At 39.2% G+C, this 18282-nt stretch overlaps 1 protein-coding gene across 5 annotated transcripts in view; it reads right to left on the bottom strand.

Annotated features, from left to right (window-relative positions):
* The window catches only part of TRIM33 (tripartite motif containing 33), a 122852-nt gene that overhangs the window by 50757 nt on the left and 53813 nt on the right, over nucleotides 1-18282 (bottom strand). The gene's annotated exons all lie outside the window — the stretch shown is intronic.

Raw genomic sequence — 18282 nt, 5'->3', positions numbered from 1 at the left:
GATGAAAAGCTATTTCTTTAAGAAAATATTTTAGAGAAACCTCACTTACATCATTCAAGTAACTACCATCATAAACTACCTTACTCTTTAATAAAAATATCTGATACTAGGTTTTAAGTAGCCACTCTCTCTTAAACAGTATCCTCAAAAACAATCTAAAATTACTCTTCTCTAACTATACACAAAATTGCAATAGGGTATAAAAAATATTAAGTGAAGTTAATATTGGAATGAAATAGAGCCAGGTGTGGTGGCTTATGCCTGTAATCTAAACACTTTGGGGAGCCAAGGCAGGAGGATCACTTGAGGCCAGGAGTTCGAGACCAGCCTGGGCAACACAGTGAGACCCTATTTCTTAAAAAAAAAAAAAAAAAAAAAAAATTAATGTATTAAGGTGGAACAAAGGTGACTTTCACTTTCGGCCAGGACACGACTGGTACCAGACTAGCCCTTGTCACCAAAAATTATAAAAAAAGACAGAAATACATGAGGCAACTATATTCAGTCACTGAACCACATGTAGACAAAAATCTACATTCCTTTAGAGGGCATCATAATCATCCTACCTCTCTGTCTGTAGACAATTTTATGATAACTGGAACAGGGGGCTAGAGACCAAGTAGAGCAGAGGCAAAAATTATGGTGTGGGCTCATGAGTGGCTGAAATCCATGGGGCAGGGCACTGGAATGGAGGGAACAATGTAGGATGAGAATGGGGAACAGAGGGTAGATAGAGGGAAGAGAAGATATTGAATATGTGTGAATTCCTCACAAGTCCTTGGTCAAAGTCTGGGCTATATATGACAGGGTGAGACTACACAAAGTTTAGCAGACTGCAGTTGCTATAAAGTTGACACTGGAAGAGAAGAACTAGAGGTTATGGAGTTCTAGAAGAATTCAGCTTGAATTCTATCTTCAGAGGAGAAAGACTTTGTTAATCTCCCTGGGATCTACCTGAGAAACCAGAAAGGTCACCCCTAAAGGACTATACCCTGGAGTAAGCTCTACCCTAGGCCTATCCTGTCCTAACAAAACCTAAATAAAACCAAGCCTTGACAAGATCTTCTAAGAAACAAGGTTCAGAAATTGGGTACCACCAACTTAGAAAGGCTTGGGAAATGACTTGGGCTTTCTACAGATCTTCCCTAACAAAGCATAAAACCAAGCATACACAAGCTTACAGTAATTTAAATGCCTACAAGAACAATCAAGTCTTCAGAGGAAGATAAAATTTCTAGAATTTCTACAGTGTATTGTCTGCAATGTCCCAATCACAATAAAAAATTACCAGGCATTCAAAGAAACAGGAAAGCCTAACTCATAGCAAGAAAAAAAGTACTCAATACAAACTGACACCAAGATGATCTAGATGTTGTAACGAGCTAAAAGTTTAAATGGGCTATTGTATATTTATTCAAACCTTTAAGTGAACATAGGTTCTTAGTGAACAAAATGAGAGGAAATCTCAATAGATAGATGGAAACTACTAAAAGAAAAAAGGAAATTCTAGAAAAGTACAATAACTGAAATGAAAAACGTCACTGGATGGACTTAGCAGCAAATGGGAGACGTCTGAAGAAAGGCTACGTGACCATGAACACACATCAATAAAAAGTATCCAGTCTGAAGAAGAGAGGGAGAGAATAAATTCAAGAAAAATGAACAATCATCAGGGATTCTTGTGACAAAATCGAATAGTCTAACATACATGTAACTGAAGTCCTGGGAGACTTGGGGTGTTTTTTGTTTTTGGAGATAGGTCTCACTCTGTAGCCCAAGCTGGAGTGAGCACAGTGGCATGACCACAGCTCACTGCAGCCTCAATCTCCTGGCCTCAAGCGATCCTCCCACCTCAGCCTCCCAAGTAGCTGGGACTACAAGCATGCACTGCCATGCCTGGCTAATTTTTAAAAATTTTATGGTAGAGATGGGGTCTTACTATGTTGCCCAGGCTGGTCTTGAACCCCTGGGGTAAAGTGATCCTCTCACCTCAGCATCCCAAATTCCTGGGATTACAGGCGTGAGCCACCATAACTGGCTGGAAAATCTGTTTTGAGGAATAATGGCCAATTTCCCAAATTTGATGAAAATCAGCTCAGTGAACGCCACAGAGGATAAACAAAGATGAACATATTTAAAAACCTCATGGTCAAAAGGGAAAGGCCAAAGAAAAAGAGGAAATCCTGAAAGCAGCCAGAGAAAAGCCATAAAACATTCAGGAAGGAACAATACGAATGACATCCAAAACAATGGAAGCCAGAATACAAAGTAGTAATATCAATATCTTTTTAATGTTGAAAGACAAAACTGTCAACCCAGAATTCTAGAGTAAATCATCCTTTTAAATTGAAGATTTTTTTGTTTTTGTTTTTGAGACAGTCTCGCTTGGTCACCCAGGCTGGAGTGCAGTGGGGTGATCTCAGCTCACTACAACCTCCGCCTCCTGGGTTCAAGCAATTCTCCTGCCTCAGCCTCCCAGGTAGCTGGGACTACAGGCATATGCTCCCACGCCCAGCTAATTTTTTGTATTTTAGTAGACAAGGTTTTCACCATGTTGCCCAGACTGGTCTCGAACTCCTGAGCTCAGGCAATCCACCTGCCTCAGCTTCCCAAAGTGCTGGGATTACAGGAGTGAGCCACTGCGCCTGGCTTCAATTGAGGATTTTCATATGACAAGAAGATGAGAGTGTATTCATTGTCAGCAAACCTGCAAAACAAGAAATGCTGGAGAATATTCTTTAGACCAAAGGAATATAAGAGATAGAAACTCATATATACTGGAAGGAATAAAGTGAAACAGAAATGGTAATAAATCGGTAAATATGAAACACCAGCTTTTACTTTCTCTTCTCATAACTTCCTTAAAAGACAGCTTTTTTTTTTTAAGTATTGTATGTTAAGGTATATAATGCATGAATAAATGACGTGGCAATAATACAAAGGATAGTAATTGAGTAAAATGAATAATCCTTTTGTAAAGTTACTAAAACCATACAATATTTTAAGTAGACATTAAGTTAAAATTGCATATCACTATCCCTACAGCAATCGCTAAAAATAATAAAGTACAGCTTAAAAAGCTACAGTAGATATAAAATGGAACACCAAAAACTATTTATAAACTTAAAATAATGCAGCAAAGAGACAACAAAAGAACAAAACACAAAAAAAGAGAAATAAAAAACAAATAGTAAATGGTAGATTTAACCATATCACAAGTTACATTAACTATAACAAGATTACACATTCCAATTAAAAAATAGAGAAAGGAGCCTGGCATGGTGGCTCATGCCTGTCATCCCAACACTTTGGGAGGCAGAGGCGAGAGGATCACACTTGAGCCCAGGAGTTCGAGACCAGCCCAGGCAATATGGCAAGACCCCATCTCTATAAAAATTACAAAAATTAGCTGTGTGTGGTCCCAGCTACTTGGGAGGCTGAAGCAGAAGGATTGCTTAAACCCAGAAGGTTGAAATGTTTGAGAAGTAGCAAGAAAGCCAGTGTAGCTGTAGCAGAGATGGAGGGATAGGCAGAGTAGTAGCAGATAAAATGCATGTATAGGGTCTTTAAAGCCACTATAAAGATTGACTAAAGAGTCACTGCAGGTTTTGAGGAGGCAAGTGATACAGCCCAACTTAGGATTCACTCTAGCAGTTGTATTAAGAATAAATGGAAGAGAGGTAGTATTAGAAGCACAGAGACTACTGCAGTAATCTAGGCAAGAAATGATTGTGGCAGAGACCAGGCTAGAGGCAACAGAGGTAGTACGTGGTAGGAGTTGGTGATATATTTTGAAGGTGAAGCCAAAAGGATTTCCTGATAAGGTTGGATTTGGGTATGAAAAACAAGTAGAGTCAAGGATGGTGCCAAGATTTTTGGCCTATGCAACTGAAAAAAAAAAAAAAATGCAACTGCCAAACTGAGATGGGGAAAGGCTGCCAGTGAAAAAAGGTTTGGAGAAAGTGATCAGTAGTTGAGTTTTGGATGTGTTATGTTTGAAAAAGTAGACATTCAAGTGGGAGATGTCAGAGTCTGTAGGGCAGACAAATCTGAAAGTCCAGGAATGAACAATGAGCTAGAAATATAAATTTGGAAATAAACAACATATAGATGGTATTGTAAGCCCTAAGACTATACGTATAGATAATGGTGTAAACCCTCGTACATCCAACCTAGAAGAACAAACAAAATAAGCAAATGAGATTGAGAAAAAATAATCAGTAATTAGTAGGAAGAAAATGAAAACAATGTGTTCTTCTGGTAGCCAAGTACATAAATGTGTTATAAAAGGAACATTAAACATGTCAAATGTTGCTGATACAATAAGGTATTAAGATGAAAACTGAGAAATCACCTCTAAATTTAGTTATGTAGTGGTTATTCATGACCTTGAAAAGAGCAATGTTGGTACAATGCGGACAGTCAAAAGTATGTAAATTTAGATAGAATGGGACAGGAGGAATTAGAGACCATGATTATAAGCAATTCTTTCAAGTTTTTCAGGGACAGCTCTGATGGCAAGGAAAGGAAGTTAAAGAGAAGGATTCGTGTTTCATTTTTAAAAATGGAAGAAAAACAGCAGCATACCGAAATACAGGAATAATTGTTAGAGACTGAAAAACTGACAGGTTAGCAGAAAGAAGGGTAAATTTCTGAAACAATGTCATTGGCTACATGAGATGGGATGGAACTCAGTGTATAAGCAGAGAAATTAGCTTTCTAAAGGAAGAGAGTTCAGCTAAAATAACAGAAATGTAGAAATATGGGTACAGGTGCTTGTTGGAAAAGTAGATGTGGTAGAGGGAGTCTGTAGTTCTCTTCTGATAGCTTCAATTTTCTCAGTGAAGTTGGAAGCAAATGCCGGTATTTCAGAGTGAGGAGGAAGTATTTGACATTTAAAAGAGGGAAAGGTATGAATATACAATATGACTTCCAGACAGCATTAAGGGTCTACTTGAGGGAAGTGGTCAGGAATTGAGAATGTGACCTATTGGTATCATAATGTAGAATGTGTTTTTCTCCTGTGATATTCAGCTGGATAAACAAAATATAATAGGAAGAAAGTCAGGTTTAATCAAGACTGTAGTTATACCAAGTGAATTCAAAAAGTGGGATATGGGAGTCAAGGCTAAATGCAAGGGAGTGATTAAACTGATTAGCCATGACATTAAATAAGGAAGGAGTTAAATGAGATCACAAAGGGATGAGGTAAAGTGAAAGGGTAGTAGGATCAATGGATTAAAATAAAAGTCACTGTGTGGTTGAATAATTGTAGAAGTTTCGTACTAAGCAGAATGAGCTGGAGTAACAGATGTGGCCACAGAAAGGAATGCTTAAAATTGAATAGAATTATTATAAATGATAAGGTCTAGTATATGACTATGCATATGAGTGGCTATAGCAGTGTAAATGACAAGAACACTGGAAAGGAGGTCAAAGAACACAAAGACTAGAGTTCTGAAAGATCAAATCCATGTATATTAAAATTGCTAGGACTTAATAGTAGCATTCTACAGTTTACCACTGAGTTAGGGAAAAAAACCTTTGAGAGATGAAGGGGAATGACCCAAGGGTTTTTAGATGACAGCAGCAATGAGAGGTTATGGGTGATGACATGAAATTAAAATCCGGATATTTTAGGGAGGAAAGAGAAAGAATGGTCTAAAAAAACGGTAAAAAGACTTATCTCATACCTCCAGGCCCAGTCATACATGAGATGTGAAAAAAAAAAAAAAAAAAGTCACCAGTCACGACAGTTGCAAGAGATGCAGTGTCCATTATGCCAAATAAAGCAAAGAAAAGGATTAAAAAAAAAAAGGCTGGGGATATACGGATTCTGATGACATGCCAACAATTCCAAAGGACAAAGTGGCAGAATCAGGCACATGTAGAGCCTATGGAATTAAAGTGTGACAGATGAGGTGACACCTGGGAGTGTGGCACTTGTGGCATTCTCTTGGGTAACAGAAAAATACAGATAAAAAATGTAACAATATTAGTCTAGTAGATATAAGGCTGATAATGATGGAGAGGCTGCAAATGGTGGTGGTAATGAAGGATGCAGTTTGGGTCTTCCTCTTGTAAAACTGTCAATGGAAAAGAAATTCTAGTTTCAGCGAGTCAACCCTATCTTCACCTCAAACAAGGATTGAAGACTAAGAGAGTGTGGTCTTAACGTGACTATTCATTTCAGGAGAAATAAATACATTTCTCCAAAATATATTCTCTCCAAATTTATTCCATCTTGCCCCATGCTGCAATCGCTAATGTTTCTCATGAACTACCACATGCCAAACTTGTCAGCATTATTTTTCAAATGACCCAATATAACAAATTTAATAGACATGGTTCCATTTTTTTCCTGGAGACCTTCTTCATAGGATCCTCAGTTTTCATTCCTCATTCTAAATTATTTTACCCCATGGCTGTCATTCCTTTACCTTTTATTTTCTTGGTTTACTAACTTATTTTGGTGAATCACATTCTCTAATGGCTTTCCAAAAAGAGGTACATAAGAGGCAAAGCTTCTCAATACTTGCATGATGAAACATGTCTACATTTTATTCTCACATTGATTTATACTTTAGCTACAGAATTCTAGATCGAGGCTGGGCGTGGTGGCTCATGCCTGTAATCCCAGCTACTTGGGAGGCTGAGGAAGGAGAATCGCTTGCACCCGGCGGGGGCAGAGGTTGCAGTGAGCCAAGACCGCACCATTGCACTCCAGCCTGGGCAACAAGAGTGAAATTCCGTCTCAAAAAAAGAGAATTCTAGATTGAAAACCTTTGCCCTTCATCTCCCAACTTTAATGATCCTGTTTTTTTGTTTTGTTTTGTTTTTGGAGACAGAGTCTCAATCTGTCACCCAGGCTGGAGTGCAGTGGCATGATCTCAGCTTACTGCAACGTCTACCTCCTGGGTTCAAGTGATTCTCGTGCCTCAGCCTCCCGAGTAGCTGGGACTACAGGCATGCACCACCACGCCCAGCCTAACGTTTCTATTTTGATTCCTATTTCATTGCTGGCTTTGGAAACTAAAAATTTACTAAAATTTTTTTGTATTTTTAGTAGAGATGGGGTTTCACCATGTTGCCCAGGCTGGTCTTGAACTCCTGAGCTCAAGTCATCTGCCTGCCTCAGCCTCCCAAAGTGTTAGGACTACAAGCGTGAGCCACCATGCCCAGCCTAACGTTCCTATTTTGATTCCTATTTCATTGCTGGCTTTGGAAACCTCCCTGATCTTAACCTTAATCCATAGCATACTATCATTTTATGATGTTATACACCTTGATATGGGTCTTTTTAAAAATCATTGTTCTGGGCATTAAATGGGACATTTCATCCTGGTGACTACATTCTTAGATGAATTTCTTGCAATAGTTATCTAATAATTTCCCAACATTTGTTTTCTTTTTTCTATAATTTATACTGGTCTGCTGGAACTCGTAATTTTTTTCTTTTAAATATTCTTGCAAGGGTGAAAAGGTCTCTAAATCCTAAAAGAGAGGTAGGAAGGGACAGTGAAATGAAAAAGTGTCATGACTAGCAATATGGAAGTCAGAGAGACTGAAGGTCCCTGAGCTTAGTGGGCAGATTTATACTTAATCTCCCTGATTTCAGTCTGGTACTTCCTCCCCATGTGGACCCAATATCTCCCAAGTCCAGTGCCTCTCTGATTTTATTTCTCCAGAGAATAGGTCCAATTTTTGTGACACCTATCACCTCTAGGTACTAGGTATTACAGGTTCCTGAGAAATATATTGATTGGCTTCCTTCATATCTCCTTTGCATGGCCTTAGATCATTCAACCCCATTAGGCCACATATCAGATCCACCAAATCTTCCATTCATTACCCTGCTTTAAAAAAAAAAAAGGACTGAAATCCCCATTGATGTCTCTTCTCCCATTCTTAGTCTTTATAAGTCTACAGATTTTTAAGTTCCTTTAATGTGAATAGAATTTTTGGAGGGAGATGGAAAAACCCCATGGTTTATCTAGAAACCTAGTAATGTTCTCAGGTACAAAATTTCATGCAGTTCTATAGCTGCTTTCCTTTTTCAAAACAACTTCTAAAGCCATAAAGTAAATCGAAGATTTCAATTAAAAAAAAAATGTAAAGAAAGAGAAAAAAATAAAACATGTGGGCTGCAACTGTAATAACAGCCAATAATAGCTAAACTGTTATTGAGTGCTTACTATGCTAAGCACTTTATAGGTACAATTCTCAGTACTTGTAATCCTCACAACAACCTTATAAAGTTGGTAGTATATTTCACTTAAAAGATACACACACAAAACATAGCTCATCTTTTTTACTATGCAGCAATTATTTTAATTTAAACAAAAATTTTAAAAAGCAGGGAGAGGCAAGAAAAAAACAAAACACAGTTATAGACTGTATAAATGGATGATTATGGAATGAAGCTAAATTCAGAGGAAAATTCACATCTTTTTGATTAACTGAGGTTTCACATAAGATTCTAAAAAGTATACAGCAAAATCAAACTAAGTAAAAAATTAATAAAGATAAAAGAAAACTGTGAGGATCAGAACATTTCCAAAGAATAGAATAAATGAATTAAAAAACTGGGTCACTAAAATGACCAATAAAGACCACAAACTTATGGCCAATCTAATAAAGAACAGGAAATACTCAGCTATAAAACATCATAAATAGGCTGGGCATGGTGGCTTATGCCTGTAATCCCAGCACTCTGGGAGGCCAAGGTGGGCGGATCACGAGGTCGAGAGATTGAGACCATCCTGGCCAACATGGTGAAATCCCGTCTCTACTAAAAATACAAAAATTAGCTGGGCGTGGTGGTGTGTGCCTGTAGTCCAAGCTACTCTGGAGGCTGAGGCAGGAGAATCACTTGAATCCAGGAGGCAGAGGTTGCAATGAGCTGAGATCATGCCACTGCACTCCAGCCTGGGCAACAGAGAGAGTCTCTCAGGAAAAAAAAAAAAAAAGATAGAAAGAGGTGAACTAGTTTTAAGGTTAAATGGCTCTCCTAATAAATACAGGTCTAAGAAAGCTGCATGTACAAAGTTGGAGGGTTAGGTAGAGGGCTGTTGCTACTAGAGTGTAAGTGGAAGATAAGAGATTGTTTAGTAAAAAAGTTAACTTTGCCCAAAGAGAGATCTAGCCTTTGCCTTCAGTCCCTGGCAGGTAATCTCTAACCCCCAGAAATGTCCTGCCTGATGAAATTATCTTTGTTTGCCTGGGGACTTGAGCCAAGCTAGATAGTCTGTGTCAACAATCTGATTTACAGTGGGAGCTCTGGGTCACACAGTCTCAGATCAACCTCAGGAGGAGCTGTCCTGGAGACTGAGGTCTACCATGTGGCCAGTGAACCACATCTATGTGACAGAGACTGACTCAATAAAAATTCTAGACACCAAGGTTTAGGTGAGATTCCATGGCTGACAATATTTTGTGCACACTGTCACACATCACTATCAGGAGGTGTTAATGATGTCCATGGCTCCACTGGGAGAAGACAACTGGAAACTCCACATCTGGAACTCTCCTGGACTCTGCCCTGTGCATCTTTCCCTTGCATGATTTTAATCTGTATCCTTTCACTGTAATAAACATAACTGTGAGTATAACAGCTTGCAGTGAGTTCTGTAAATTCTAGCAAATTATCAAACCCGAGTGTAAGTTTTAGGGAATCTTGATCTTACAAGTGGCGTCAGAAGTGAAAGGAGTCTGGTGGATTACTCTCTAATTTTATAGTCAGCCTCAGAAGTGGGATCACTTGAATGACCCTGGCTTACTAAAACAGGTGGTTTGTGAAGAGGGAGGATGAGAAGGTGGGAATTGATAAACCTTTAATTCTTGGATGGGTACCAGTCATGGCATGGTTACATAACTGCAGCTGCAGTTACTAGAGGTAAAAATTACCAATGGGATTTAGAAATGGTAGACCCAATTCCCGAGGAGTTGAACCACCAGATAAATAAGGAAATGCAAACTAATAAGAAAAAAAGTAGGCCAGGCATGGTGGCTCATGCCTATATACCAAGCACTTTGAGAGGTCCTGGAGGAAGGACTGCTTGAGCCCAGGAGTTGAAGGTCAGCCTAGGCAACATAGGAAGTCTTCATCTCTACAAAAAAATAAAAAATTGGCCAGATGTGGTGGCACATGCTTGTAGTCCCAACTACTCAGGTGTCTGACGCAAGAGAACTGCTTGAGCCCAGGAATTAAAGCCTTCAGTGAGCCACTGCACTCGAAGCCTGGGCAATAGCACAGGACCCCTCTAAAAAAAAAAAAAAGTTAATGAAACAATTCTTTTGTTACTGCTACGTGCACTAGCTAAAATGAAAATACAAGAGAATGTTAGGACAGATCCTGACACCAGGCCAAGCTCAGATTTCAGCCAGTCTGGGCTACAGTCACTAGTCTCAGGGTCACTCCAAAAGGAAAAATTATGCTGGAAATTAGATAGCATGTCTGTGACCTCCAGTTACAAGGAGGTAGTCCAGGTATAAGAATGACAAAACCAAGAAACTACTGAAACCAGGGATTATAGTACAAATTGTCTCATTTTGTTGATCAACACTATCAGCTTCTGGAATAAAAACCTTTACTAAAATGGACTGTGACAGTGATTGACTTAGAGGCACAGTATCTTTGGTTTTTAATGCTGTAGAATCAAAGGGTGTGTCTAGGTTGAAGCGAGACCCACAGCTCACTATTGCACAACCAGAGAAGGCTATACATGATCCAGACACACCAGCAGGTTATTCCCAAGGGGACAACTAGCCCAGTGGACTAGATATAAAAGTCACTGTAAAGTGTGTTTACCTTGAAAAGGGCAACTATCCTCCTCCTCCTATAAATGCCAAATTGAACTCCCCAGAATAAGCAGCTGATAAGCTTCTTATGCAAGTTGCACTGGACTGACATGATGATGGGATAGTCAACAGATGACTATGAGTGACATGACTATGACTCAGTATGCATCATGGTATATGGTAAATACTGTGATTGAGGGGGCCCCTTTTGCATGGGCACTCCCATGTAACCTTACTGCTGTAAAATCTAGCAATAATCTGAGAAGCCTTATCAGAAGTATTATCTAAGCTTCCCTTTATGGGTCTTAACAGATGCTAAGAAAATTAGAGTTAAGCCATAAGGAAACAGGGAAATAGTAGAGGTCAAGGAATTTATCCCAGGAAGATGGAAATCTATAGATCCCTAAAATGGGATGAATAAATTGAACACGGATGGAGTTGAAACAAAGGTCTTAATGCAGCATTACCATGGGACTGGATAGACCAATGAGAGCCCCAGCTAGCTCCCAACATTAAAGGGCCTTAAACTAACTATGCTGTATTTTACCCCAGTTTGGGAAGATTTAAAAAGCCAGGGAACAATAATGACAATAAGCAACCTGACCTCAAATTGCCTGGGGCAATGGTCTTCATCTTACTCAAGATGAAGACAGAGAGGTCAACCAGCAGCTGGGGAACTAAGGCAATATACACGTGTGGGTAAAAATGCCAGGGGTAGATAAGAGACCTTACTAGAACTCCTTGACAGGGAGGCCCCCTTGACAGGGAGGCCCATAATTCTAAATCTTGTTGAAGTCCTAACTGGTGTTAAGGTTAAATTAAAAGGTGACAGCTGATGGGATTAAGGTAAAAATTTACATTAAAACTGGAATGTCTCAGCTGCCTTTATGTGAAGTGGTTACCTCTTCATTACCTGAATGTACTACTGGGATAGACAGTATGTTTGACTGAAAAGTACACCTGTCTAATACTGTAAAACAGAAAGCATGTAAGTTCACCCTGAGGCCAGTGTTGATGAGAAATGCTAACTAGGAACCACCAGAACCACCCAGGGCCTCAGAGGTTGTTAATTTTGGACAGTATAAGGTACTGCCTGATGAAATTACCTGTTGGACAAAAAAAGATTACCATTTTAATGAAGAATTAGACAATGGAGTGCTGGTGCCAATGAATTCTTTGTACAATAATCCTGTGTGGCCTGTGAAAAAAGCAGATGGCTCATGGAGACTAACAGTGAACTATGAAAGCCTGAAGTAGTTCCGCCATAGCATCAGCAGTTCCTAATATGGTCTCAACAGTACAAAAAACATATAAAATATATAGCAGGGCAAAGGAAAACAGTACTCAGGGACTAATCTTGTGAATTTTTTTATTTTACCTCCATCTTCAAAAACAGCCAACCACAATTTGCCTTTGAGTGGGAGAGATCCCAATTTACACTTACTCTATCACCACAGGGTTATTTCCACTCCCAGCTTACCGTCATAATTTGGTTAGGAGAAATTTAGAGTTGATTTGGGTCCCCACATGTAATAATATAGTATACTGATGATGTCATGCTACTATCAGAAACTGAAGACCAAGGCAGGACTAATTTAAATGCAATGGTGATAAAAAGTTTGGGGAATTCGGGGAAAAAAGCAGCAATGACATGTGACCAACAGGAGCTGGCTGATAAATCCAGCAAAGGTCTAAGGGCGTGCCTAAATGGTGAAAAAATCCTTAGAAATAACCAGAACAGGAGCATCCTATGACACTCAACAGAGAAAGAAAAATATACTGCTGTAGCCACCTACCCCAGCACTAAATAAAAAGCCCAGTGTTTGGTTGGGTATATCCATGTTTTGAAGGACTCATATTCCATATCTGGGAATACTGCTGCTCCTATCAATAAAACTCCCTAAAAGAGGCCTACATTTCAATGAGGCCTGATCAAAGACAGGCTGTATCTGAACTGCAGAAAGTAGTCTCTCTCAATACTTTACGGCCCTATAATCCACATTCCGCCATGATTTTGGGAAGTGTCAGCAACACATACTAATGCAGACTACAGCTTATGGGCAAAACCCTATGAGTGCCACCCAGTAGCAACCACTAGGATTTTTGGACCAGAAGATGTCCGGATGCCATGGTACAATGTACAACACTGGAGAAAAAAACAGCTACTACAGGCATTAACTGAGACTGAATCTATGACTGAAGGACATAAAATAATCCTGAAATTCAAAATAGCCATAATATCTTAGGTGATGTCAGAGAAACACTAATAAGGAAGGCAGTGTCCAGAAGAGTTCCCTATAAAATAGAAATAGTTCGTGCAGGATTTACAACCAGGAGAATGCAAAGAGGTACTCATCATACTTATAAGCAGGTAGCTTCTTTTTCCCTAAGGCTGACTTTGAAACTACCTGAGGAGCTGCTGATGCTGTGATCAGATGGGTGCTACACTATAAACTACTTTCTATTAATCAGTAAAGAGCAGTTTGGTTTATGGACAATTCCAAGATGAATGCACAGCATCTTGTTTGGAGGGCCACTACTCTGATTACAGAAAGTAAAAAATCAACTCAGCAGGCATGTGATTTTCCCCTATGTTTGGGTTTTCACAGAACTCTGCAGTTGGTGTCAGAAGTGATGGTGATCTTGTGGACTGTTTTGTAACTCTGAACAGACGATGAAGAGAAAGACACTGGTAAAATTCAATAATGTATGTTATACTTGCAACTGCCTTTGCAAAATTATAACAGTGAGAGAAACCTAACACAACTGACTCCACCTTGCTTCTAACCTCACAAGCTGTCTTTGCTCATTCCCATATGTGGGCCAACCTAACTATGGGAGGAATTTATTTTATGGTTTAGAGCAAGGATAATAGTCTCTTCCTGAAACTAATACCCTCCTTGTTCAGGGACTGAAACCACCTTTGTGAAGCTAATGAAAGGCTATAAGGTTAGAATTACAGTAGGGGCCTAAATTCTGCTAAGACTTAGGCATAAACAGCAACCATTGTTCCCTGTCTTGTTTTTTTATAATTGCTTATTGCTCAGGAGTCACTAGCAAGTGGTCACAAGATTTCTAACTTCCCCTATAGATAAGATGACTATTGTGAAACCTAAGACTAGTGTTTGAGATATTTTTCAGACTTTGCATTCTGCTGGACTAACTGATACCACCCAGGCAGGTGACCCATACCAAGACACTAATTCAACTGGTCCTGTGACCCCCTACTCAGGAAGTGACTCAGCATAACTCACTGCACAAAGACAGTTTTGACACCTCTATGATTTCATCCCTGACCCAACCAATCAGCAACACCCATTCCCTAGCCCCTGCCCACCAAACTACCCTTTAAAAACCCTCATCTCCAAATTCTCAAGGAGTTGGAATTTGAGAAATATTTCTCAAATATCTCCCATCCTCCTTGCTCAGCCACTCTGCAATTATTAAACTCTTTCTCTGCTGCAACTCCTGCTGTCTCAATGTACTGACTTTTTCTGGACAGGGAGAAAAGGAGAATCTGGCTGGGTGATAACATACTGAACACTTAAACTTTGATTACTGTTAAGTATTTTTTTTAATGGGGGTCAACTATACTTTAGCAAAATAACCCTGGCAGCAACACAGACAGGATGAATTTGACAGAGTAAACCTCAAAGTAGGGAGAATAGTTGTAAACCTGTTGTAGTAATGGGAGGCTGGCTTTTAAGTCCAATGATATGGTTTCTGCAACAGTCCATCCAGAGAAAATAAAATGAAAGCATGAACAAAAGAGAAGAAATGTGTGATATTTTAGTATATATTTGTTCTGGTCTTTGTCCCTATTCCTGGCATACAATTCCTAAAACCCTCAGAATCTCTGAAATAAGTATATTTTTGTATGTTAACAAAATGACCAATAGCTGGGGACTCCCAGACCCATCAGGATGGGTGCTGGCTGCCAGGCGAACCAACCAGATAATTAAAGAGTTGGAACTTTCAGCCCTACTTCCTAACCTAGGAAGAGAAGGGCTGAAGGCTGAGATGATCACAAATGATCAACAATTTAATCACGCATCCCTATATAATGAATCTCCATAAAAACCCGAAAGAGCAAGGGTTGGAGAGCTTCCAGGTTACTGAACATGTGGAGGATAAGGCATCCACCACAGAGGGTTGTGGAAACTCTGTACCCCTTCCCACATACTTCACCCTATGCATCTCCTCACCCAGTTGTTCATTTGTATTCTTTAAAATATTGTTGAGCTGGGCATGGTGATCTGCACCTGTAATCTCAGCTACTGGTGAGGCTGAGGCAGGAGGATCATTTGAGCCTAAGAGTTTAAATCCAGCCTGGACAACACAGCAAGACCTAATCTCTTTTAAAAAATTAAATAAAATATTGTCAGGTGGGACACAGTGGTACGCATCTCTAGTCCCAGGTATGCGGGACACTGAAGTGGGAGAATCACTTGAGCCCAAGAGCTTGAGTCCAGCCTGAGCAACAGAGTGAGATCCCGTCTCTTCAAAAAATAAGAAAAATTCTCTTTCTCCATATATATAGTTAAACAAAAATTACAGGAGGACATTGTTCTGGACTAAGCTCCTGCACTAGGCCCCAACAGATCAGACTAAAAATCAAAATACAGACAGAACCAGAAGCAGCATATAGTTCTCTTCCCCTTTGTGGCCACTGCTGAAGCAAGAGTGGCCAAAATAAAGTTTAATCCCTTTGTTACTTCTGACTGAAGCAAGAACCACAAAAGGTGTTTCAATGCACCTTCCCACATTTATAGGAAGATTATGTCTTCCCCTCTTTCCTAAGAGCTAAGACAGAAGTACAGCGCTCATTCCATGCCCATCCAAAAGGATGATAAATTTCAGATTGTGCGAGGACACTATAAAGGTCAGCAAACTGGCAATTTAGTCAAAGTTTGAAATATATCATCAACACTGAACAGATGCAGTGGGAAAAGGCTAATGGCACAACTGTCCATGTAGGCATTCACACCAGCATAGTGGTTATCACTAGGTTAAAACTGGACAAAGACCACAAAAAGATCCTTGAACAAAAAGTCAAATCTCACCAAGTAAGAAAGGAAAAGGCCAAAATACAAGGAAGAAACAATTGAGAAGATGCAGGAATAAAGTAATCTTATATACAAACTTTCATTGAAACTGTTGAAATAGAAAAAAAAAATCAAAATGGAGTCCCTCATGCTGAGTTCATCAAACTGAAAATGAGTTATCAGACCATCCAAGAAATCAGGAGACAGATAGCACCCTCATTTCCCAAATAAGCCAGTTTCAACTGGCATGATAATGAGGCTCCCTGTGTTTAACCCCTCCCCCTTTTTTTCTTTTTGGTAAACCTCTCCTATGGTGCTGATGTCTTTAATCCTTACAATAAAAGGTAACCTGAGGTAACCTGATGTTAGCCAATCAATTATTTCTCTATTGTTCTGCCCTGCTCCAGCCTTACTAGGAAAGTAACTTTGAAATGACCAACCACTTTTTATTCTTTGTTTTTGCTTTCCTCAGTCCCTCTCTGTCTATAAAACCAAGCTCCTCTGCTCAGTTCACTGAAACAATCTAAAATCACAAATAAAACCAATTAAGATCTTTAAATTGTTGTAACTACTTTAATTTGTAATAAATTGGCAGTAGTAAGTTAAATGCCTCCCTGAGTTCTATGACCCATTCCAGCAAATGACCAAACTCAAGGAAGGGGTCGTGGAAGTGCCCCGCCCCACCCCCAATTTACAGTCAGTCAGTCAGAATACCAGAGGCCAGGGGCCAAGCTCAGTGGCTCACACCTGTAATCCCAGCACTTTGGGAGGCTGAGAAGGGAGGACAGCCTCAGGCCAGGAGTTTGAGGCTGCAGTGAGCTATGATCATGCCATTGCATTCCAGCCTGGGTGACAGAGCAAGAACCTGTCTTTTAAAAAATATGTGTATTCTTTTTTAAGTACCAGAAGGTGGGACTTAATGACTGGTATTTGAAGTGGAATGGCAGTTTGCAGGACTGAGCCCTTAACTTGTGGGACCTGACTCTAACTCTAGGTAGATGGCGACAGAACTGAACTCATTTACTGGACACCAAGCTGGCGAGAATCAGTCAATATGAGGGGAAACTGGTCACACACATGGTCACAGAAGTGCTCTGTGTTGTGTGGGTATAGGAGGAGGAAAAAAACAGTTTTTTTTTAAAAATTACACAAGAGATAATAAGGACTTAGATATAAGTGGTAAAGGAAAATGGTAAAAGAAAGGGAAGGATAATGGTTAAACTTTGAGGTGGCAATGCCGCTGAAGCTATTCTTTAATGAGGAAAAGTTATGACATCTTCCTTTTCTTTTTGCCTCTCACCATCAACTTAAAAAGCTATAAGAAATCTAACACTCAAAAAACGATCTGACTGCAGCTGTGAAAAAGGTAATCTAATGTCTTACTGAGACTGTTAGCAGACAATCTAAAATTTCAGCCAAGTTATAGGTTAAGACATTTCTGAACAAATTAAGAGTACAAAAATTTAATAAATATACTGTAAAGCTGTGAGAGATGCCTTGAAAAAGAACAAAAAGCACTACCTTTATATAGTCAAATTTGAGACATTCTGCATTCTATATTCTCTATACCCTATGGAAGAAAATGAGCATATGGGTTAAGAAGAGATCTGGAGTCTGACTACCTGTATTCAAATCCTGGTACTACCAATTACTATGAGACTTTGTACAGATTACTACAGCTTTCTGTGAGTAGGCTCTCTTACATTTAAAACAGTCATAATACTAGTACCTAAACCTCATGGGTAGTTGGTATGAATTAAATACATATTCAGCACTCAGAAAAGTACCTGGCACAAAGTTAAGGCCGCAATAATTGTTGGCAATTAGGATTACTGTATCCCCTCTTTAAGAAGGCTCTAATAAACTTCAATGAATTCAAATGAATTAAAAACTCTAAGAAATCATATCGTTAAGAAACACATAGTTCTCTTACACATTTTTGGTAATAGATTAATAAAATCTATTCCCATCCAGCCATAAAAACTGTTGTTTGAAAAACACTTTGGAAAATTCTGGACTATGGGTGACACCATCTTTTTACTTGTAATAAACAGATGCCATGGAAGCTGGAGAAATTTACTGAAGGATATTGTTACACAACTGACTAGAAATTTTAGTACAGTTCCCAAACCATTCATATGAAACACACTCACAGTAAATGAATACTACTGAATTCTGAGGGTACAAGGCTAAAATACAAAGGTATGTATCAGAGGGTCAGTAACTCTGCTTAGTTGTTCATAAATCCCTAGCTTTTCTACAAATTTTATATGTAACATGAAATCAGTGTACTTATGATTTGATGTTTAAAGGAATACTGCTTTTGTAGATTACAGCCAAAAACACTATAGGACACCAAGAAAAAGCTTATTTGAATCACAGGAGTAGCAAACAAATGAATAATATAACTCCATTCTTGTAAACCCAAACCTACAAA

This window comes from Hylobates moloch, unplaced genomic scaffold (assembly GCF_009828535.3).
Source record: "Hylobates moloch isolate HMO894 unplaced genomic scaffold, HMol_V3 SCAFFOLD_5, whole genome shotgun sequence".
NCBI classification, from domain to species: Eukaryota; Metazoa; Chordata; class Mammalia; order Primates; family Hylobatidae; genus Hylobates; species Hylobates moloch.
The sequence above is the reverse complement of the archived record's forward strand: the minus strand, read 5'-3'. Positions and strand labels throughout refer to the sequence as shown.